Raw genomic sequence first — 24,165 nt, 5'->3', positions numbered from 1 at the left:
GCATGTATGAATAGAATTCAAGCATTACAATTTAAAGTTAACTGCGTTTGTTCACGGTCTTATAAGAATATAATAATTTTGCATCTGTTTGTAACATGATATTAATACCTACAGTGTAATCAATGCTATCGAGCGTGATATATTAGTAATAAACACCTAGTCTCCGCAAATACAAGGTATTATAAATTTGATATTGCTATCTCTGTAACCTTAAGATATAGAAAATTTAACATTTGAACACGTAATAAGATATTAAAATAAAAATATAGAAGTTTTGAATACTCATAACGCAAACTTTTCCATCAGGAATGTTAACATTCAGTACAAGTTCGTTTAATAATGCCTCTTCCATTACTAAAATAATTAAATAAAAGGAAGCTGCATTCTAAGAAACTACTTATTGCATTTTTGCATACAAATGAGTTATGGATGTGAGCGCATTCGATAATGAAATTGTCAAGTTTTGTGTGTTCCCTGTCCTAACGTAGTTATTTTAACGAGTGCTCTTCGCCATTTTGTCGAAGTTTGAAATGTAGATTTGATTAGTAAGTATCTCCTTAATTTAGAAAGTTGCAGGAGTGTATTGGTAGTGTACTTTTGATTAATAAAAGAAATTTTACACCTTGATAATTTGGCATATGGATGTCATAAACTATGATTTTTTCCATAAAACTGACAATGTGTACTAGTCTCTATTACAAAGCAATACAGAAAAGAGTCATTTAGGTGAAATTTTATATCACAAGATTACGAAGAATTGCGTTGACTCACTGTAATTCATTATTGCAAATCATAATATTGAACCCAAAATTATTACTTAATATGTAGTGTTTCTCAACACTTGCAATAAATCAATTTTCAATAACGAGATAAAAAAGAAATTACATTAATACATACTATGTTTATTGGAAAAAGTATTCTCGTTCTACCGATTCATAGTCGAAAATGTCAAGAAATTGTGGAGATGCTATGTAATGTATCTGTAAAAACAGAAAGCTTTAAGATTGTGAACGCTATAAAACTGAAATATTAAATTCGATGATAATCTAAAAGTCCCTGTCATGCAATAACTTGGTACTGACTGGGGTGTAGGAGGTTGAAGAGGGAATGTCTTGAATTGTATGTAATAAAAAATATATTTATGTGCTCACTATGTCTAATTTTTTCAATATGGTTCTGCGTCATATTATAACTTATATTATAGGTATATCGGGTTGAAGAGGGAAAACGGTAAATATCTTTAGTTTTTCCTTGAATTTTTTTTTGAAAATTATACTGTTAGCTGTGTATAATTTTTCTAAGGTTTCTATATGACATCCCGCAGCTTCACATTTCTATTAACTGAAACTACATTTTCAGATGTTTATTCAGATATTTCATCGAAGTAAAGTATTAGGCCTAAAATAAGTAGGTATTTAATTTTTTAATAATTTTTGGCTTCCTGTATCAAGCGCATTACAACGATTTGCGTACGGAGACTTTGAATTATCTGAAAGTTTAAGTTTATTTTGAGTTTTCAGAAATATTTTGAACATCGCGTACAATTTTTCCATGGTTTCTTTATATACCATCCTATAATTGCCCACTTCTTGGCTAAATTTATTTTTCAGATCTAAATAAAAAAATTTGAAAGAATTGAGTTCCAAGGGGCATATTGTTCTCTTTTTGAAATTCAGTAGCTTCTAATTAGTAAAACAGCATGAATAAATATAAATTTCTTTCGATTATTGAGATATTTTGCTTATTTTCACCCTACATATATATTGGCATTTATTAGAATCTGAAAGGAACTTCAAGGTACCTTACCAAAAAGGGTTGCAGATAAGGGTTTCATTTCCCCCAAATATTGACCGTCCGAAAATATTCTTTTGCGCTTTTTATTTACTAAGCCAAAAATCAGGTACCAGTTAACGCATTACGTCACAAATGGCGATTTTTCATCAATTTCCCTTTTCGAATATGAATTTGGTGTGCACGATGACCTGCCTTAAGAAAACGGTTCATATGGTTCAGTTATTTTCGCTGAAGGCAGAAGATTCGGTTTCGATCTCGCGCCGTGGTACTGCCGTGGTACGTTGGTACCGTAAGTGACGAAAGTGATTTCGTTTGGTGCCACCTGTAACATTCCTCCTCGGTATATCACCGGGTCACTGGAGTTGGCCTTGCAAGCCCTTTAATTGTGTTTTTGCCCAATAAAATCCCTCGTTCTTGGAACTGTTCTTAGGGCTTTGAGCCGCCTCCACAATTATAAAATGAGTAAAATGTTTACAATAGAGTACAGTAAAATATTTGAAAATCTGTGACCAATAAGGGATGTGTTTCATTTATGACTCGAAAAGTTTTTGTCGGAGGTTGGATTGTGCAATTTTATGCATTTTACGACCCATTTATGGGTAGTTGCATAGACCTAAGAAGGCTATTACCAGTCTAATTGGGCTCAAAAATTAATTGCTTTGAATTATGGTAATTCAGTCCGGGATAGTTATCTCTTCTCATGCGAACCATTCGTATACACATTGCGAGCATCTAAAATACATAATTATGTCAGTGTTGCGTAACCCATTATGGGTACTCAAGAAGACATTGAAAATTTAGATTTTTTATTTGATACCATCCATCTTTAAGTGTGTTGCCCAAAGGATAAAGAAAGAGAGAAAGCATTATTTACATAACATATTATTCCACCGACACGAGAAAAATTCGCATAATCATCCTCATGGCACGTCGATGGTACCGTTACCAACGTTGGTACTTGCGGCCACAAAATGTCGGATCACGCAAATTCTTCACAATTTCTTCGTTCCGCAAAGAAGACCGGCGGCACTGCTGGGTTCTTAGTGCAACGTTGCCAGAGAACACTATAGTTATTGGATGAAATATTTGATACGCATCACGGGTTCTTTGTAGGTAGGTACCATTATATTGTGCATGGATTTTTTGTTTGTCCTCTCTATGGGTTCCTGTAGACCGCTTCGGAGATTCGAGGAACACCATTACATGCTTCAATGAGGAACTAGACGTTAACTCGCTATTTTAATTTTTGTTTGCTTGATGGGAGGTTTAATGGATGGTTTTGCCTATGTAGGAATGACGAAATGTGGTACTTTGTCTCTATAAATCAAGCTAATTAATGTACGAACGTTTTTTGACTTATGGATTCGACATGAATATTGCTTTGCTATTTCTGAGGTACTGGACATATGAAAATACAATTACCTTCTTTAGAACATAGTATGTATACTTTTAACTTTCTTACTTTTTAAATAATAGTTTTATACAGGATGTTTCGAGTTCTATGATCGGGTTTCAGGAATTGTTAAAAAGAGTAGATTATCAGGATAGTTACTGGAAGAAGAAAAATGCACCATTTCGAGCAATGCAATGACTATTTGGTAGATTCAGTTAATAAAAGTAGAAAACTTTGAAAGTTAATAAAATTGTTGAATGAGAAATATCAGAATTCTCTGCTCTCTTCAATAGATTTTGAAACAAAACGTCAGATATTAGTTTCATAGTGTTCTCGACGAAAAGAGAAGGGATGTGTTGAACTTTCAGAGCATTTTTCTTCATATATTATACTATTTTATACTATCAGAGTTTAGTGAGAAAAAGTATATATAAGTTAGTAAATGAAGTAGATAGAAAAATTGTCTTAAAAATGCTTGTATGTACTACAGACACTTGAAAGTAGTTTATTCTCTCCCTGCTACTTCTTCAATAAAAATAGCGGCAAATCGTGAAAGAAACTTCTGGGACTAGAGGAGAGAATAGAAGACTCCAGCTCTAACCCGAGTTTAACGAAGAAAATCTCTTAATTTAGTATTCATTGCTTTATTTGGCAATGCTGTACTTCAAAATATGTTAAAATCCCATGTGATATTTTTTCGAAATGATTTGCTAAGCGCGGCGTTGCTACATAAAGAGGAAATAAAGTAATAGATTTCAGGATTTTGGTATATTTAATTTTTTTTTCAGTTTTGGTCGTGGAAATAAATTTTATCTGGCAAAGTGTAATTCACTTGCTTGCCATTGCAAAAGTGAATCATGCAAATATTCCAAAGAGGCTATGAATATAGCATTATAGGAAGATCAAAGTGGAAGCGAATTTAGCAGTTATGTAATGTCAATTTCGATATTTATTTGAAGAAAATTTTCTGTGTAGTTTAATGAGTGCTTTATTATCAATTCCGGGGTTTTTTATCGGTTTTTCAGATCTTCACATGCAAAAAATTTGAAGGCATTCTGGCAAGATTACAATGAAGGCCTTTGTGATGATAACATCAAGCAAAACGATGGTTATTGTCTGAGCCCAAAGTCGTAAAGCTAGCACGAAATGTCATCAACACCATAAGAAGTTCTTGAAGTGGAAACAAGTATACGGCCGGCGAGCATAAGCAAACAAGACGACCCATTTCGCGAGAACCAACGGCGTGGTGGCATTCACTCGAGTTTGTGCTTCAGAAAGTACCATTGCCATCTTGGCCGTGAAAGACCGGGAAGTCGAGAACCATCACCGAGGCCAACAACCTGCAGTGGCCGAAATAAGCCATGGCGAAGACTTCCACGGCTCAAAGACGATGATGGTACGCTGAAGAAGCACAGCAGGATGGATTTTGCCTGCAGCTTAATTGGAATACAAGAAAAATGCCCATTTGCTGAAGAAGTCATGGAATTTACTCTGCTGCCTGAAACCAAAAACCACAAATAAAGATCAAGTTTAGGGGGTTTCGAAGACTAGAAAGGCAGAAATTCAATTGAAAATATAGACAAAAGTTTTGCGTTCCCTTTATCTCTAAGGCCAAGATCGCACAACACATAGAGCAAGAAAGTTAATGGACTGGAAGGTTTAATAATAATTAATGACTAGACAAATAACCCAAGATGTCTGATGCATAGGAAGCAGATGTTATGTGGACCTGTAACTGAGTGTCATGCCACGGTTTTGATGCTATCAGTAATTCTTAAGATGACGGAAAGGGTTTAAAAGGAGGTTAAATATATTTAGTCAATCCAGGAGCAACTGGAATAAAAAGAAAAATTTCATCAGCAATTTGAGATTAAATTAATTTAAAAAATTGCCTGAACCTACCATGAATAATTACAATAATGGTTCTGGTACAATCGTCCCACAAGGTCAAGGAAATCATTTCCTTATGAGCATTTAAAATAATGCAATTTTCGTTCAATGACGGAAAGAATTGCCTAAATCAAGGATTTTGCGAAATGAACGTTTTTTCTTTACAGAAAAACTTCAACTACAATGTAAATATGTCACATTCACACGGCTTTGTCAGTAAAATTCACAATTAAATTTCAAATTATCTGGACAACAAGCAGTTTAAAAATATTGATTAACTGAATAAATAAACAACAATGATGACCGAAGACTCCTTTCCATCGAAGGTCAATGACTGAAAGTCACCTAAGAAGAGTGACGCAAACGAGTTGTTTAACAATGGCCTAATTCGGACCTGGGAACTTGAAGTGGTCGGATATAAAAACCACTTTTTTATTGACTTTATGTAGTTTCAAGAAATCTTCTTCGCCGTTTGTAACCACTTAAGTGATGCGCCTCATATCTATGTTATTATTGAGCAATTCGGTAACCCACTTACTTTTGGAATTTAAGCAGAATGTATTGAGCCATATGACATCAGGCGAAATGGAATTCAACACAATATAAAACACACATATGCACGTGGAAACACGACCTATTTATGAAGGCAGAATTGGATGGCTTAGTGATGGTGGGTGGGATCACGACTAGTCGGTACTAAGAATTTTCGATTTTGACTGATACATTTTTTTGTCAAATATGAAGAATTCTTCTGTGAGAAAATTCCTTCATGAACTCATCAAAACCTCAAAAATGTCTTTTTCTGTTCTATATTCTATTCCATATATTTTCTCTTTTTATCTTCTAAGTTACAGTGATTTTTGCCAGAATATTGAATTTTTTTCTGGTATTTGAGTCGGAGATTGAGGAGCTGAATTAGCCTAGAGTTAATAATTCTAAGTGTCAAATTGCTGCAACTGGCTTTTAAGGTCTGAGGTTTAATTGGCTAACCTCAACCTCAAATTGACAGTTACGTATATGTTCTGTTAATCAAGATATTTCGAGGAACTCATCAAGATACAAAAAAATTCTTCTGCGTGTGTGGAAACACCATTCTGCCCCAAAAGTTGTCACTGATTTTGTCAGAACGTTTTAGTGCTAATGGGCTGGATCTTAGCCAGAAGTTGACATATCCGGAGCTCTGTTTAATCTATTAATTTCGAGAAGTTCACCAAAACCTTAAAAATGTCTTCAGCACGATGGGAATTATCATTTGTTCTGGATGTTCTTCAATCTTGATCTGAACTATAGTCGATCCAGAAATGTCGAGAAATTTGTTAAAGAATATCTTCTGCTGGTATAGAATTATCGAAAAAAAATTAAAATTGTAACTGGTTTTGCTCTAATGTTGAAATTTTTTTTGATAATAGAGTTCGAGTTTGAATAGTTGGATTTTAGCCTCAAATTGGCAGCATGTTCAATCCAGGACTGTTCGAAAATTCATCAAAGCTTTAAAAACCCCTGCTGCATTTCTGGAATTATTAGGTTTCCGCGAGGTCGTAGCTGTTTTTGCCAAAATGTTAAGATTCTTTTAGTACTAGAGTTTAAGGTTTCAGAACGAATCCTCAAGTTGGCGAATTTTTATCCTCTTTGTTTCAGAAATGTTTAGGAAATAATTCAAACCTTCTTCTACATCTCGGGAATCAGGAAGTATTCCGCAAATTTAATCTGATTTTCCGAAGATGGTGGAAATAATTTCTTTTTCTTTCCATCTTCTTTGAAAATACTTTTTATGGGTTGGGAGTACAAGTTAAATAGAATTTTTTTATATAGTTTCTTTTAATTCAATTCTAAGTATTTTCTCGAATTTTTGATTCTGTCCCGCCTACTGAAAAATAGTACAAAAGATACAATACTTGAGTACCCACCATATGGTATTTCCTTCCGTCCTATTATCATATAAATTCAATATGCTTTTAAAGTAAAAAAGGTACATTTCCCACGGGCAACAAAGAGCATCTGATATTTTTAAGCGAAAGTGTTAGTTATGGTGTCATTAATCAGGACCGTAACCAACGTAAGCATTTAAAAATTTTAAGGCTAAATTATAATAAAAATCTTTAATCCTCTGGAATTTTTTTTTCAGGAAGTTATCTTTGAAAGATTTTCTAGCATTTTTTCTGAATCCATACCTGATCAAAAAAATGTTCTTGAAGAGTCTTTTCTTCTTCTACCCGATCTCTCTCTTGATCGGTTCCCATCACGAAGGGATGAATCGATCACCACCTGTACGATTTTCCCACACCCTTTCAACGCAGCTGTTGAACCCTTCCGCCCCCGAAAAGAGCGCTTTCCGAGAAGAATCTACGTCTGACAACTGGGACAACATGAGAAATAAATAATTTTCCTAGTGATTCAGCATTTTAATATATTTTTTCGCCAATAGTGCCAAAAACCACCTGCAGATTTACGGCCTAAATGGCACCCTTTTTAATTAACAATACGATTAGCAGATTTTGATAACTTTTTTGCATTAGAGTGCCCCCGACTAGTTTAATTTGATTAAGGGGCAGCTGCCCAATGGCAGGTGAGTCTCAAAAGTAGGGATTTTTTCCTTTAATTATCTCTGATAAAATAATAACGAATTAGGAGCTTTAATAAGCTAAAAATGGACAGCTAAAATAGTTTTTTTCGTATTTGGTTGTTCCACGTTATTTCGAAGTTACGAAAGATAATTGTTGCCCAAAATCGTCATGGTTCTGGGTGTTTAAAGTAAAATAAAAGAATTTAATTCATCAATTGAGATCATTCTACACACAACATTAGAAATTTTACAAATAGATTTGGTCTTGGAGCTGCAGGAAACTTAGGAAAATTAGGGATTGCCTTATGAATTCGTGGTTCGCGAACTGAGACAATATTCTTAAAAAATGTTTCTGTGTTTGGTATAATTCAGGTAAGACATAAAATTTTCCAAGATTTGTGAATACAAAAATATCATAAAAATGAAGAATTATTTATCTTCAATCTTTCAAAACTTATTAAGTGTTTTATCAACTCCTGGTTGATGAGTGAGGAAATTAACGCTGTAGTCTAAAGATAAATGGACATTCTCAGCAACATTTAAATTCAGAGTACGAATTTCCAAAAATTTTTGGGTCTGGAAACCTCAAGAAGTTCACGAAAATGAAAGATTGTTCCTCTTCGAACTCATAATTTATCAACTCGTGATGCATGAATATGCGTGTTGAGAGGATACCTCAACGAAAATTTGACATTTTTAGAAAATTTCGATTTCAAATATGACATTGGGTAAGATTTCTGAATACCAAAATTTCAAGAATTTCGTGAAAATAGAAGATTCTTCTACATCAAGCTTTCAAAATTTATTGAATATATTCGAAGATGGAAACAGTCCTCCAATCAAAATACGGTAACACAGGAAGTGAGCTCCACTTTCACCAGTAGTTTCGTCTTTTTGGCTTATTCCTGAATCTCAAGATTGCTGACTTTGAACGCCCCAGTGCTAACATCGAGAATCTAACAACAGAATGATTCATTTTGTCGAGATTAGCACAAATCTTTTTGCTTTTATTTGAATATTATTCTCACATTTGTCATGCGAAGTGGAAAATTATTATTGAACAATTTAAAAAATTGCTTAAAATTGTCCAATTCAATGTAAAAGTAGCTTTCCCGGTCCAGACTTCAATACTTAACCTCAAACTTCCAGACTGGATATATTATAGATTTGTAATTTTTGACGTTTATGGAAAAGTAGCTACAATGAACATGAAGTAAAATATGAAGAAAAATTACAAAATAGAATTTTGAAACAGTATTTTTTACTTATTTCATGTTTAATGCACCTACTTCTGTATAAACAATAAAAATTACAATCTTAAACTACTTCTTGCAGAAAACAAATTTTTTATTCAATTGGACATGATAAAATCCAAGTTTCCAGATAATTTAGAATACGACTGATCGAAATAGGTGTGAGTGTATTGTAATTTTTGCTTCAAAGAAGGTTGCTGCTGGATTTCACATACACCATAGTTGCTCACAGAAAATTATGCGAAAGAGTGACGTGGTTCCAATAGTTACGGACGGCTTTATGTTGCCCCTTTTCACTAGGGACCATATGGGTGCCACTTTGTACAAGATGATACAATAGAACGAGATGGAATGAAATGCAGATGACCATAAACTGAGGCAGGTGGCCATATGACGATAAAGATGGTTACATAACTCATAATGTCCAAATTCAAGATACAGATGGCTACATAATTCATATTGTACTAATTTTGAAATTTTTTTAAAAAGTAAAATTGTTGTAACATTAATTTATCATACATTATTAAATTCAGAAAATATTTTTTATTAGAAAATGTAACAAAAATATGAAGTTCAGTTTGAAATTCTGATGTTGACACCAGAAGTACAAGAATTTGAGTTAAAATAGGCAACTTTGACGTTATTTAGTAGCCCGAAAAATGTTATTTTATTTAGTTTTCAATTAATTAAAATTAGTTTATAAATAATTGAGTTATAGCTTTGTTTGTTTTTTGAAACACCCTGTACAAATGAGTTTAAAAAATGATACCAGAACGATTGAAAATTTGAAACATATTTTGTCTGAACGAGTTTTGATTTTTCGACAGAAGTTTAGTTGTTACTAGTTTTTCGTTAGTATTTTTTAGTCAAATGAATGTGTTTTAGTGTTTTGATCTCTTTTGCAAAATATAATACAATTCTTACACTTCCAAAAATATTGCTTTTTCTTTAGTCGAAACTATTTTGTATGCTTTCTCTATTCAAAAAACGTATTTTCGTTGAGTGAGCAAGTTTAGCTTTGTCTCACAGTATATGGAAATACATTGCAAGAGCGTGACGTCATAGATCCGGATGTAGTCTTAGTACCTTCTGATGAGACACACATATTCTGTCACAAAAACAGTTATTCTATTGTATTCGCCTAAAAGCCCTTGACTTAGAAACAGTTCCAATTACTTGTTCCGTGCCATGTTACACCGAGCAAATTGCATGTTACGATGCCAAAATAAGTCATTTCGTTGCAGTAATTCCCACACTTTTGAAAGAACTACTGGCTTGTAGGGAACCAGTTTCTGCCTGAAACCACACATGTTAGCCAGAACTCGTTTCTTGCAAACTTGCCAGTTTAATAAGGAAATGGACAAGAAGACTTCTGATTTGAGTCTGCTTCAATTGACCTAAAAAATTAACATAGTAAATGTACTTCCGCAGGAAACTGATATTTGGCACTAACGTTACTACACTTCGTGCTCAGATTTTCAACACATTGCAAAGGAGTATTTACGTGTTTTGGACAAGCATATGTTGGAAGAGCCATAAAGCGAATATTGCGGAACCAAAGGTACCATTTGCCATCTGGTGTAAGGTCAAATCAGTTTGAAGACGTTCAAGTTCGTATTTCGTTTGCATGCTATAGATAAGTAGGGGAATGTATTGATCAAATATTTGACATAATAATAAAGAAGTAGTGGGCAGATGCTGGGATTGCATAGGGAGGGAATTAAATATACTGCTTTTCAGAAACTATTTTAGTAGTTTCTTGTGATCAATAGTGCTTCGACTGGTTATGTGAAAGGAATCAGAAGTTTCAAGTTCAACGACCACAGCGGTCACTCGATTTAGTTGGCATCTCTGATTTCCTTCAGGAGAGAATTACAGTGACCCAAAAACCCGAGAGACATCAATTTTGTTTTCATCCACTGCACAGTTATATATCTCGCAAACTGTCCATTTTGGGCTTCAAGCCAACCTACGACCTAACGGGTCGCTCCTCGACAGCCTTGTGACGCAACAGGGATATGCAGAATGAAACTAAAATTTAAATAAAAGTACCTAACAGTACTTTATTCGGACTTAACTTACTTACTTTCTGATTACCGTTAGTGGCTCTTCATTATCGTATGAGAAGCTGGGTGGAGCAGTGTAGGAGTTGATATTGAAAACAAGTGAATCTTCTACCTGTACCTACCCTCTATGGGTCGTGGGAATTGCCCATTTTCGTTTATGGGAACCAACATTTAGGGTACCCAATAAAGTGTCAATTTACAGGATGCATAAGCTTTGTTCAGGAGGTAGTAATTTAGGAGGTAGTTAATTTGAAATTCAGAAATTTCATTGGTTCATTTGCATGATAATTTAGACTTGAGTTTTGTAACAGAACCTGATATAACGGGAATAGTCTCGATTAAATTATTCTATTTATAATAATAATATTTTTAATACGCCTTAAAATACCTAAAAGTTTTATTGTTGGAGAACAATAATAATTCTCGTTATTTTTCGTTGGGTGATATCATAGGTGTTAAAGTACACAACCCAAATTGCGAGTGGTACCTGACGTACCATGTTAAGGTCAATGAGATGAAAATGGTGCTACAAAAATAAGCATAAGTGAGGCAAACGCAGTGACGGAGTCAATATTTTCCGTGTATGGTAGCTCGGAGGATATAGTATATACTTCAAATACTATTTACACTTCATACTTGGAATAATTAAAAAAATACTGTTATGCATTTGGCAGAAGAGACTTAAGGTGAACGGGGATCTTTTATTTTGTTATTGTTTGTGATTATCAAAACAATAGTTTAGGCGCAATATCACAAGTTTTACTTGTGAAATTCTTCAAACAGTTCTCCTTGACCCAAGTTGGACTCTTCTTGATCAGGAGGCGTCGAAGAGGTCAATATGGAGCGTAAATCAAAGATTCAAGAAGGGCTCCACATTTTTAAACAGTGCGAGACTCACGTTTATTACCTTAGATTGAGCTCACATTTTGAGGTTTATAGTAGGCATATGAAGATATGGAGAATACTCTGCTTAAAGTTAATTTTCGAGTGTCCGAAAATCTTTAATAAAGTAGTATGAGCTCATGTTTTAAGGACTTATAGTAAGAACGCGGATATTTGCTTTAACTGAATGATGAACCTTGCGCATCTCATTAACAAAATGTTCTTGTGAGCTGACCGACACCTCATGTGAAAATTTTAGCTTTAACTTCTGCAGTCCAATTTAAAATATCGAAGGATTCTGCATTGATTTTATCTCTTAAATATACATCGACCTTGCTTCAACTGAAATTATTATAATTGTTTCACTTTTCGTCGATGAGGAAACACAATTAATTTTCACGTTATGATTGAAAGCTGTTTGGCCATCTTACCGTTATCTTGTTAAATTAAAGGCCATGTGGAAATTTCTCATTAAAAAATTCCTATTACTCACTCCGTAGGTACCTGCAATTTCTTCGGAGTCCCCATCATTACGGGGGGAGCATGAAATGCAAACCTAATACAGGGGGTTCCATGTTATCAACCATCTCGTAATGGAAAAGCAATAAAGCAATTTATTATTATTTCGTTACATCATGGCGTCATATGCCATGAATGATGATAAAAAGTAGTTTATGTTCGTTACGCAGTCTGACTGTGGACTTTGTTGTTAGCGAACCAGAGTACAGTTAGACGGTTCGTTGTTTGTATTGTCCCAGCATTGTTGAATAATGGCATAGCACGATAACACGTGAATGAATTTGTAAATTGGCAGAATGCTTATTGTAATTATGACCCATTTTCCTTGTGCAGCCAAAAACATCTAACACATCAGGAGATTCGGCAACATTCTTTTTCGTTGAGTATAACACCAACAAGAAGAAAACATCCTGAGTTAGCCTGCCAATAATTCAGTTGTTTATAATAAGCCAGTGTTCTACATCTGTGGAAATAACCAAGATTTCTTGTCGACAACCTTTGCAACAACCTTAAAGGTCTTCAGCAATTTTGTGAAAAGTATGTGACGAAAGTTCCACAAGTGTACGAAAGCCATTGAGGCTGACTTGCTGCTCATCACGTTCATCCTGGAAGCAATCGAGTCGCAAGGCATCACTTTGAGGAAGCTGAAGCTGTGCCTTAAGAAGCTGGGGAACGTCGCTAGTTTGGAAATGAAGCTACGGAGGCTATGATTATAAAATGGATAAGAAAGTTAATTATTCTTGCGAGGATTTCCGTTCTATAGGGCATGAGGTCGATATAGCACTGTTGCCTAGAGTTGCAGATGATCAGGGTCAAACTTGATTAATATTTCTGGAAGGACTTAGCGATGCTGCGCATAATACGAAATGAGCATAAGATACCTAACGGTTTAAATGTTAAACAAGTATTTTTGGAGAAATGAACTTCTCCACAAAAGTTAGGGATGTTAGGATATTTTGGACATTGCTTAGGGTTAGCAATAAGAATGATTTTTTTTGGAATTCGTGGTAAAAAATAAGTAAGAAATGATATTTTTCAATTTACTGAAAAAAAACTAAAAAAATAATAACGAATTTTTGTAAAATTGAAAATAACATAAAAACTATATCTCGTCTTGACATACTTTCAATCCGATGGTTTATCGTGCCTTGTGGTAAATTTTCTCATAACTGTGGAAGAAGTTTTTAAAACTGTTGCATTGTTTGAGGCCGTGGTCGATGATCTCCAACACTTCTTTGTAAAATGTCTCACACATGTTCAATGGGTTAAGGTCCGGCAGTCTTCATGAAAGCGGTAAATGTTTAATAACTATATTTTCTGTCGCATTTACATATGACGAATGCTGCACGATTTGGTCAGTTATTGCCGTCTAAAAATCGGAAATTTTCTCCTATAACAATTTAAAATTTGGCAGAATGTTGTTGGTGATGTCCTGTCCATAGATTTGTGCATTCATGTTTCTTTCACAAACGTACAATTCACTTTTCCCACCACAGCAAAATCCATTTCAGACCATTATTGCTCCCCCCTTAAAAGGATGCACTTCTTGCACAATCTTTAAGTTTCCGCGTATTCCAGGATTTGTCCAGACCCGCACACGCCTACTTATTTTGCCATTAATATCAGGGTAATGGCAAAATCTGAACTCGTCCGTGACAAATATAGACCATTCTTCACCAGAATTAATGTGGTCTTTTACCCACTTTAGTCTTGCAATTTTATTTTCTTGGGCGAGGCGTGCCGAGCCTATGTTTACCGCTTTAAGTCTCGTACGAATTGTTTCCATGGAAACTTGGACTCCTGTAGCGTACGATAGGTTACCAGCCAAATACCTACTTCTCGACATTTTTGCGCAGAAACGGTAACGAGTCGATCTTGCGCACTCGTGATTCTCCTTGGTCGCGCCATCTTTCTGCGATGGTTCCAGTTTGTTGAAATCTGGTTAACAGTATGGATATGACACTATAAGGGCGGGGGGGATCGATAAAACAATTGGGCAACATCCTGTTGTTTTGATCCAGCCCACAGCATACCTACAGCCCTATTTTGTTCTCCTGAACTTAACTTCGTCCGAAGCATTATCAAAAAGGTTCGAACATCTTTGTACACCAAGTGAAACAACAAGGGCCACTCGAACGGTGTGGTTTCCAATATCAATGTTTTGATTAGATTTAAAGAAAAAATGTGATATAATAATAAATTTTATTTTTTCATCCATATTTTCCCACCATTCCATTCCATCCATCATCATCCACATATTGTTTTAAGAGTAACAAGGAAAAATATATTTATTAACATGTCATTTGTTATTTATTAAGGTTTGACCGCATCCTTAACTTTTGTGAAACAGTTTACATTCCATATGTTCATGGATACAGAGGCGCAAAGGTCTACAAAATCAGATGATTTCCTCATGTCAAACTTAATGCTGGGATGCGGGAATTTCATCACCGAAGAAAGCATGCTGCGTTTAGCCAAACTGATTTAAAGAGCACCTTGAGCATTTTCAACATAGTTTCACGCTCTTATAAGCCTCAAGAGGAGATTTCTGCTCGCAGGAATTCGATAGGCAAGACCAAACCTGAGGTCTTCATTTGTGCCACCACAACGGAATGTGATAAGAGAAAAATAGCTTCCAACCATCAGAAGCAACAGGAAGCGAAGCTGCCTAAACATTACAAAATCGTTTGCCCCAAATGTATGTCTTCTTTGTAAACTAAAGTGTCACATAAAAATGTATACTTTATTGCTAAGTATGTGGTCTAGAAGTGCGCAAAAGAAGGCAGGCAGGTTTGGTTCACTAGGCAACCAGAGGTCGTTGATTCCACGGCCATGGCCGCTGAAGATCCCCACCATTGCGGTTGCGCAACTTATCTTCATCATTTTCGCCATTTTGTCTTCTTCTTCGCATGCTTCGTTAGGCCTTCTTTTTGCGGCATCATAATATAAAAAGAATGTGATCTTGCAATGTCAAAACTTTTGATTGTGATAGCGGTATAGTTAGGCAAAAGATTAGATTATGGGTCTAGGAAATCCGCCTTGTGGTGAGGTTTGATTGAGTTTTTGTCGCTTTGAGTTAATAACACAATAGGGAATAGTATGACTGATAGATTTTGCCGATGGGAATCGAAGAATTTTAATTGCGTCGCTTGAAGATGATGAAGTGGACTTGTGGATTGGTTTTTTCTAGATTTGTTATCAACAGAGAGCGATGGGCAAATATTCAGTTTAAGCGGCAATGTAGCAGTCTTCTGGTAATCTTTGCCAGCGAAATAATTTCTGTTCAAACGTTAAAGTTGCCACAACATTGTTATATTCATAGGCTAGTGCCTGCTTTAGCTGGAAGATAATATCCTTGTTCGATACTCTTTACTTCACTACTATCTTTATTTCAACTTTTCCATGGACACCATCCGCTTGGTGAAGTTATCTGGACTGTGATTTATTAACCCTTGTCAGTATTTTTTATAATTTAGCACTGGCGATTTTCATTGCTGATTATCATCAGTGGTGTGTACAGGAGATTTGAACATTTAAATGTTGAACGAAAACCGCATAAAAAAGTTGAGATTTGTAAAATGCACGAGTGCTCGTTGAAATAAGTTACGTCACTGATGTCAGAGCAGGAATTTACTAAATTTTTCGGAAAAAATTAAGGTAAAAAACACATGTAACAGTAACAACCAATGGAATGCGAAAAAAATTTTAATGAAGAGCGAAAATTGTATTAAAAAACTAATGATTGCGTGTTTAAGCCATTAATTTCATACGTTTGAAAAATACCCGAAACTGAATTACAGGTGCTACAGCAAGCAAACCAAAAAAAGCAGCCCACGGTAGCGTGCCAGGGATGGATTTTAAGGGTTAAAAAACGAACAAAATATTGCTTGACCATTGATTTTTGAAATTCATATCTCTTCACTTCAATCAGTTCTGCCAATGATTTCAGCCGTTTTGTAGATTTGGAAAAAGTCTGTATTTATTGGCGTAACTGAATCTCTTCTATATTTTAATTAAATTTATCGATGCTTTATTCATTTACTCCATATTTGGACTTAAAAAAACCGCACAAGAAAAATTAAGTGGCGTGTGACAGAATTATGGATGGAGAACAAAAATCCCCGGGTCTTGTAAAATTCACAGCTGCGCGTTGAAGTCAGTAACGCCACTGTTTTCGTACGTTTGAGGAATTCCCAACACTGCATCAAAGATGTTAATGTAAGTAGGTAAAAAAAAGTGATATACAGTGGGGTGTCAGGGATCGCTTACAAGGATTAACTTTCACTTGAACATTGAGTTTAACAAATTTCATAAATTCTTGTTGCCCCCCCCCCTCTTGTATTCATATGTTTGGAAAGTTCTCAGAAATTTCATTTCAGTTGCTGAATTAATAAATCTAATTATAGAAAAAACTTATGCGTCTCAAGGAGAGTCGAAGTTTTGATTGGAGAACGAAGATTTCATTTCGATGAAATTCGCTTCAATATTTTGTATTTTGGTTTTTACAAAAATTACAATTTAAATAACGTTGCCAGTACTTTGATCGATTAATCACATTATTTGCGATATTTGGTACTCTGTACGAAATGAATTCTGTTGGCGATGTTATATTTATACTTATTTATTATGTTACTGTGATCAAAAAATAAGGTGAGTTTATTTATAAACTGAAAAATCTTTATCTTTTCAAATAAATTTCATCGTCTCGAAAGTAGTTCACGGACGTAACAACGCACTTATACCAACGTTTTTTCCAAATCCCTGAAACAGTCGGAGGAGTCTTTTTCCGAGATGGCCTTCAATACTTTCTTCGATTCGGCTTTTATCTCTTCAATCGAGCCGAAGCGATGTCCCCGGAGCGGCATTTTGAGCTCGTTGAACAGCCAGAAGTCCAACGGTGCTAAATCAGGCGAGCGCGGTGGTTGTGGAACGATATGGGTCGAGTTTTTGGCGAAATATTCTCAAAGAACCAATGCAGTGTGGGAGGATGCATTATCGTGATACAAAACCCAAGAATATTCTGCCCATCATTCTGGTTATTTGAGACTAATAGCTTCACGCAAACGGCGCATAACGATCAAATAATATTTCTTGTTAACAGTTTTACTTGGCAGAAGAAATTCGCAATGCAGAACACCGCCATGATTGAAGAAATCTGTCAACGTGACCTTGATCTTTGTGCGATTTTGGTGCGTTTTTTTCGGGCTTGGTTCTCGTCTTGCACAATATCAGCTCGATTGGCCGTTTGTTTCCCGGTCGCATGCATAGATCTAAGCATCATCTTCCGTAATGGTGCTTTTCGTGACCTCCTGATATCGAGATATCATTGCGTGACAGATTTGAATGCGACGAATTTTTTCCAAAAAACTGAGTGTTTTTACAACCAATTGACGTGTTTGAGGCACAAAACATCCTTTAAGATGGATACGGTTGGATCGAGTGACATTCTCGAGCATCAGCAAAATATTTAATTGCCAAACGACGATTTTGGAGTCCCAAATCTTCCATTTCCTTGACGTGGCTTTCACCGGTAGATGTTGGCGGTCGTCCGGGGCCCTCTTCGGTTTGAACTTCTTCTCGACCTTCTCGTAAACATTTTTTTGCGACATAACTGCATCATGAAAGGCCTTCTGCAACATCCTCAACGTTTCCGCTGCAGAACATTAATTTCGCGAACACAATTTAATATGAATTCGTTGCTCAACAAAATCAGGTATAGTAGAAATCGAAAAACTCACTTTTGTATATTTACACAGTACTACTACAGGCACATGTAGATCTGCAGCAATTGAATATATTGATATGACAATTTGCACAGATGTTACAAACAGTGCCAAACTACCATCCTACAAAAAAAAACATTTCATGATTTTATGTTATCCGCGAAGTTTAAATGAAAAATTCACCTCATTTTTGAATCACAGCAGTATGTCTAATGCTTCTTTGCGCACTGAAGACCCCCAGGACGTATCTAATCCAATCCAATTTTGCCATCTTTAGCGAAAAGAAGCAATTATCAACCTACTTAAAGGTAATGGAGCAGTGGTGTTGCTATTTACTTATTGCATGTCTTCGAAGAGCATATCCGTGTAATTTATACAACTCCAACATCCGGCCAATGGCAATTTAGACTTGAGATTTAAATGAACGGTATTAGATACAGAGATTTTGACATATTTTTGTTCTTCACGTGCTATTCGAGTGCTAACTCAAATTTATCGACTTCTAGTGCCGTTATGGCCGCCGCACGGGCCTCCTGTCGTACCAATTATGCCGGTAGTAACAGGTGCCACTTGATAAGATTATACTCCCAATGGCGGTACTGCAATTTAAGCATTAGAAAAATGACAAATCTCGCTTCGCAGAACTTATTCTAATTAGTGTGATATCATTACCGATCAGAAATAAATCATATACCTACCAAAGTAGGTGGGTTTCAGGCCGAAGTATGTTTCAGTACATTCTTGATGACGCAATTCCTGTTTATGGTTATTGTTCTCTTTGGTGTAAAAATGGGTGGAATTTGAGTGGAAAAAAATTGAATATTTATGATATTAACTATTGAGGAGTCACCATCGGCATTCGACTTCTCTAAAAACATTATTTCACCACATTGCGGAGAACGTATGTATGTAGGTCGCTATTTAATTTACAACTTTGAAAGAACCATTAGATGACCAATTTAACGGTTAAGTCAGGACGATTTGTCATCATCAAGGTGAAAAACAAAATGTGCCTATGTGGGTTCAGAAGACAAACAAACCAAGCGAAAAGTAAAAATTATGTTGTTTTTGCTTTTAAACCAGGTGAAGGTTTGAATATTTCCGCCGTAGAATAAATATTGTAGATCGGTTTTATTCCAAGAAAAATCTAAGTTGCACAGAGAATGTGCAAATGTATTGCATTCGTAAATAAACCAAGTTCAGAATTCATATTATGTATGTACGTACTTCCGTGCAGTGAATTACATAATTATTGAGATATTTATTCTTGAACCGTTATCTTGACTTTTCAAATGCAGACAACAGACATTGCTGCCTGTAACAGAGAAATACCATTAGGATAATTAAAAACCATAAATATATTGATTTTTAATTGGTATATTTCTCTATATAGGATATGAGAATCGATAGTCGCTGGGAATCTGCTGGGTTCAGCGTAGAATTTCCGACGTCACGACCATTTGTAAATCCATTGAAATTCCTTCATATAATTGGAGTTATAAGACCAAAGGTGGGCTATACGGGACGTTCCTGAGTCGTAGAAAATTTCCGATTTAAGAAAAATTGAGACATGGATCGAGTGACATGTCAAATTGAAGGTCTTCCCAAACTACATTCAATGGTGTATTGTGATTCAAAATCAGTCAATTGGTTTTTGAGGATGACAGGTATAAATGTGGTAACAAATGCAGCACTAACTTAGTTAAGTAGCACGTAAACAATGAAAAAACTTATTTGTTTATAGGAAATTGGTTTGTTATCTATGTTTTGTTCGCAAAGAGCCTTTGATTATTGTTATTTATGTTTTCATTGTCACCTTGGTTAAAGAAAAAAGAATAAAAAGTCATCGTCAGCAACCTCTACAAAAGATAAATAAACGTCAAAAGATAGTACTTTCTGTCCCATATAATGCCCCTTTTGAATAAAAAAATGTTTTAATAAGTTAAAAGACGGGAGGAGGGTTAGTAAATTTTGATCCACGCGGTATTTTAGTGCGGTTAAGGAAAATCGAATTTCATGCAATCGTCACAAAAAAGGTTCCAATTAATTATGTTCCTAAAAATTACTAAACTATTAAAAGTGCAAGGACGCCAAGGAGTCTGCTGCTCTAAAGAGCAAAAAGTAATATAACAATCTCCTGTGATATCGATTTAAATTCTATTGCCACTCTGGATAACCAAGAGGTTTGTAAACGTGGTTTAAGTGATCTTCATTTAAAGACACTTTCAAAGCTATTACGCAGTTGTATATTGCGAAGTTAGTGAAACGGCAAATTTAATGTGTTTTAAAGTCCAATTTACGCCGATCTTGTATCTACCCTCCCGCATTTGTAATAACAATAGCAGTTTGTGCAACTAAACCAATTTCTTGTGAATTTGCCATGTCAGCTTTGCCTGCGTTACAATCAGAACCGAAGAGAATATAATTATATTTTTATGATATTTGCATTCCTTCCGTATTTTTTGACGCCACAATTGTTGGTTCTGGTGTTTGAGCTCAGAAAATTCCTCATTTTCCTCATGACGAGTTATGAGACCTAAACTTGCAGATACGATAACTTTTCTTTTTCACTATGTTCCTTCTAAACACACTCTTTGTTCCTTAAAAAAAGAACTGCATTTCGATTTTCCATCTGAGTTTCTCGTAGTTTCGGGCGCTGCAGTATTCTCTGCAAGTTTGTCGGATATGCCGATGATTAGCGTGCCATCGGTGCTGCATTTTCATGCTCACAAGCCTGTCCTTAGTGCTAGAAGTAGATGATTTTACGTTGGTATTTGATGATATGCTTAGGTGTTTAATTTTATTGTTCTTTGGAGGACTTACAATTTCATTACAGACATTTTTCACAATCACTTTTTTTGTGATTATCTTTGCGATTCTTTGGAGAACTATTGTGATGGTTGAAGTACAAGTGGTACGCCTCTGATTTTTAAGATGATGAAATCCAATTGATCTTTCAGTGAATATTAAGGGGTGCTAGGACCTATGAAAGTGTCCTAAATCGAACTCAAAGTTAGTACCTTCTCATAGAGAATTATTTGTAATTGACCTATGTTTGTTCTACCACCAAGTGCTCCATAGGGTTACGTGTATAATTTTTCTTTTAAATTGATAATATTTATGATTGCCCTTAAATGAAAACACCTTCGCGCAGAAAATCCGTGGAGTACTAGGTCTCGCTCTGACATAGTTTTAAACGAGAGTCCAAAATATAATTCATCAGAATATGAATGTTATGCTTCTGGTTATTCTTAATATGTAATTTCTCGTTTTTGTTCTCCTCTTTTTCTTGAACATTGATTATAAATTTTTGAAGTGCAGCATTCCTCTCTAATCGTCTAGAGGATAAATCCACTGGTACTGTCATTATCATTTTTGATAATTACTCAAATTGCTACAAGAGGAATTATTCCACTGAAGATGCTGCAATTTTGATGAATAACAGAGGCGTCTGCGATAAGAGCACACTTATATACACGTAAAATATTCAAGATTAATAGTACTTTTATCTTGAATCCTGATAGTCAGGAACTCTAATCTAATGCCTTCAGAAATGTTTTCCAGAATAACCTTAAAAAGAAAAAAGAAGACGGGGAAGTGTTCTCAACGCTTGATGATTCTTGAAGTTCTAGTAGCTCAGTCCTAGCTCTTCTCTTCGTTGGTTTGCACGTAAGCATCGAACTTGACAAAAACAAATTGTTGAGACTAACAAACTTGTCTTGCTTCCGCGTTTTCGCCTGCTCCTCCCACGACGAAACCGCCCTGTGAACTTGAGAGTACTTCGCCCATTTCCCGGATTGGTGCAAAATTCTAAAAATGCAATGTACCACCATGTCGTTATAAATTGCTCACACTCACCAACCATCATATGATCATTAGCAATGTGGAAGAACATTCGCCGAGGAACCCGCATTCACGAACCATTGGCGGCGATCTAACGGTACCATTCGACCGTCCGGCGGTGCGTTGACCCCCGGGGGGGCCCCGTTCAGGGAGAGGGGGGCCTTTTGGAGTTCTTGGTCACTGTCACACACCTGACGCCGTCGGGATTACGTGGCGGCAGGGAATTTTTACGGTTTAAGTAGGTTAGCTTATTAATAGCTTATTACGTCTATTTGGTACGGCACCATAGATACGAATTATTGATAATTGGTTACGAAGAAAATCAAGCCAGGCAAATGATTTTTTGAAACCAATTTTATAATTTCCGTGAATTTTCAAAACTTTGCGTAGAAGAAATCTTCTAAACAATGCTTTCATAAGACAAGTTTGATTCTTTTTGTAAACACAAAATTTTATTTTCCTGATGGACTTCTCAGATCAACATCAAGAAACGTATAGGAGTTCGATTTCGAATCGAATATAATTTAGTTGCAATTTATGACCATGAATAATTCTCATTAATTTTTCATTGCACGCTCTTCCTCTTTTTGTCCACGCTACCGCCTTTCATTACCAAATCCCATTCTACCCTTCGTATTTGTATGTATGTAATTTGGAAAGCTAAAGCCACAATTATTCTAAGGTTCGAGCAATAATCTGGATAATTGTCATTAGAAATACCAAGTGTTTCTGTTGCCACTAAATTTGATATTTCAATTACTTACTCTGTTTAAAAAATGTAAACACTTGAAATCTTGCCAGTATTTACTTAAATTTCAATCTTCAACTTCATAAATTATTAAAAGTACTTGAAGCATGGAGTTGGCCAAAATTCATTAGAAATTCCAAGTATATTTGATTATAGATTTTATCAAAATTTTATGTTGCATTTACCTTCTTTGTATAGGAAATGTAACGACTCGCAATCCTGCTCAGCTACGCCACTGTTTATTTTAATTTCATTCTTGAATTTGTCACATAATTAAGTGTACTTTTTGTGATATAAAAGTTGGACGAAATGTATTGAGTAAATTTAAATCAGTAGAAAACGTAAAAACTGTCTTCCTTGTAGCATATAAAAAATGTTTTCTGCGAAAAACAGTGTAAGTTTGGAGTTTTTAACGTTTGCTCAAAGTAGGACAATGAATATGAAGTAATAAAATTTAAAAAATTGTACGAAATTCAATTATTGCATAATTACTATAGAAAACCAAATTTTGAATAATTAGTAAAAAAATAAAGCAAAATAATTGAAGAAATTAAGCAAAAAATTAAATTTGTTTTTCAAACAGGATTCAAGGTTAACATATATGGAGAAACCTATTTTTGGATTGACTTTCTAAACTCAGTTTCTACCGGGGCGCAAGTGTGGGTGGTCCATCAATGCCATTTTTCTAACTAAATTAGTATAATAAAATTTGCGCAAAAATTATCAGGACTTTTAATTCTATCTTGTAACGTCACCGTTTACTTAAATGCATTTTAATTTTAAGTTAGTTAGATTATGTGCGCTATATTTATTAAAAAAAATCAAGCATTTCTGGCCACACATTTTTTCGATCGCAATTGCCTAATTTGCATAAAAAGCGACTCGGAAACCTACGTTGCTACGCCACTGTGAAGCTAGAGTTCAATCTTCAATTTAACAGATTATTGGGGATTCGAGGAATGAGCCGGCTGAAGTTCATTGAGAATTTCGGAGTATTTCTGGTAACAGAATAAGAAAAAATTATATCGCGGTTAACTATGTTGGATAAAAAATGTAAGGGCTTGACTCCACGCTGTCGAATTTAGATCTTGATCTACCATTTTTCAAATTATTGAGGCTCTTCGAGCGATAATTTCAATTGTTTCTTTCGACTTCAATACATCAATTTCAAAATTCGTTAAGGATTTCAAGTATTCTGCGTCATAGGTTTTTTCGAAACAACAGTTCAATTGCGAATTTTAATTAGTAAATTTAAGGGCTTAGCACTACGCATCAAGGAATCCAGCTCGTGCCTTCACCCTCTCGCGCTCATCCTCAATTGACGATACTTTATTCCTGATAACGGATGTTTCCAGAATGCGGGCCACCAACATTAGAGGCCGGCGACGAAGACTTTAGACGTGAAGAGTGATCTTAGTTGCCATTTCTTTACTAACTGTTTGATGAACTGCCCACAAAAAATTCCTTATTATGAGACAGTTAGTAACGTTT

Source organism: Euwallacea fornicatus, chromosome 1, assembly GCF_040115645.1.
Source record: "Euwallacea fornicatus isolate EFF26 chromosome 1, ASM4011564v1, whole genome shotgun sequence".
In the NCBI taxonomy this organism is placed as follows: Eukaryota; Metazoa; Arthropoda; class Insecta; order Coleoptera; family Curculionidae; genus Euwallacea; species Euwallacea fornicatus.
This window is presented reverse-complemented; position numbering follows the sequence as displayed.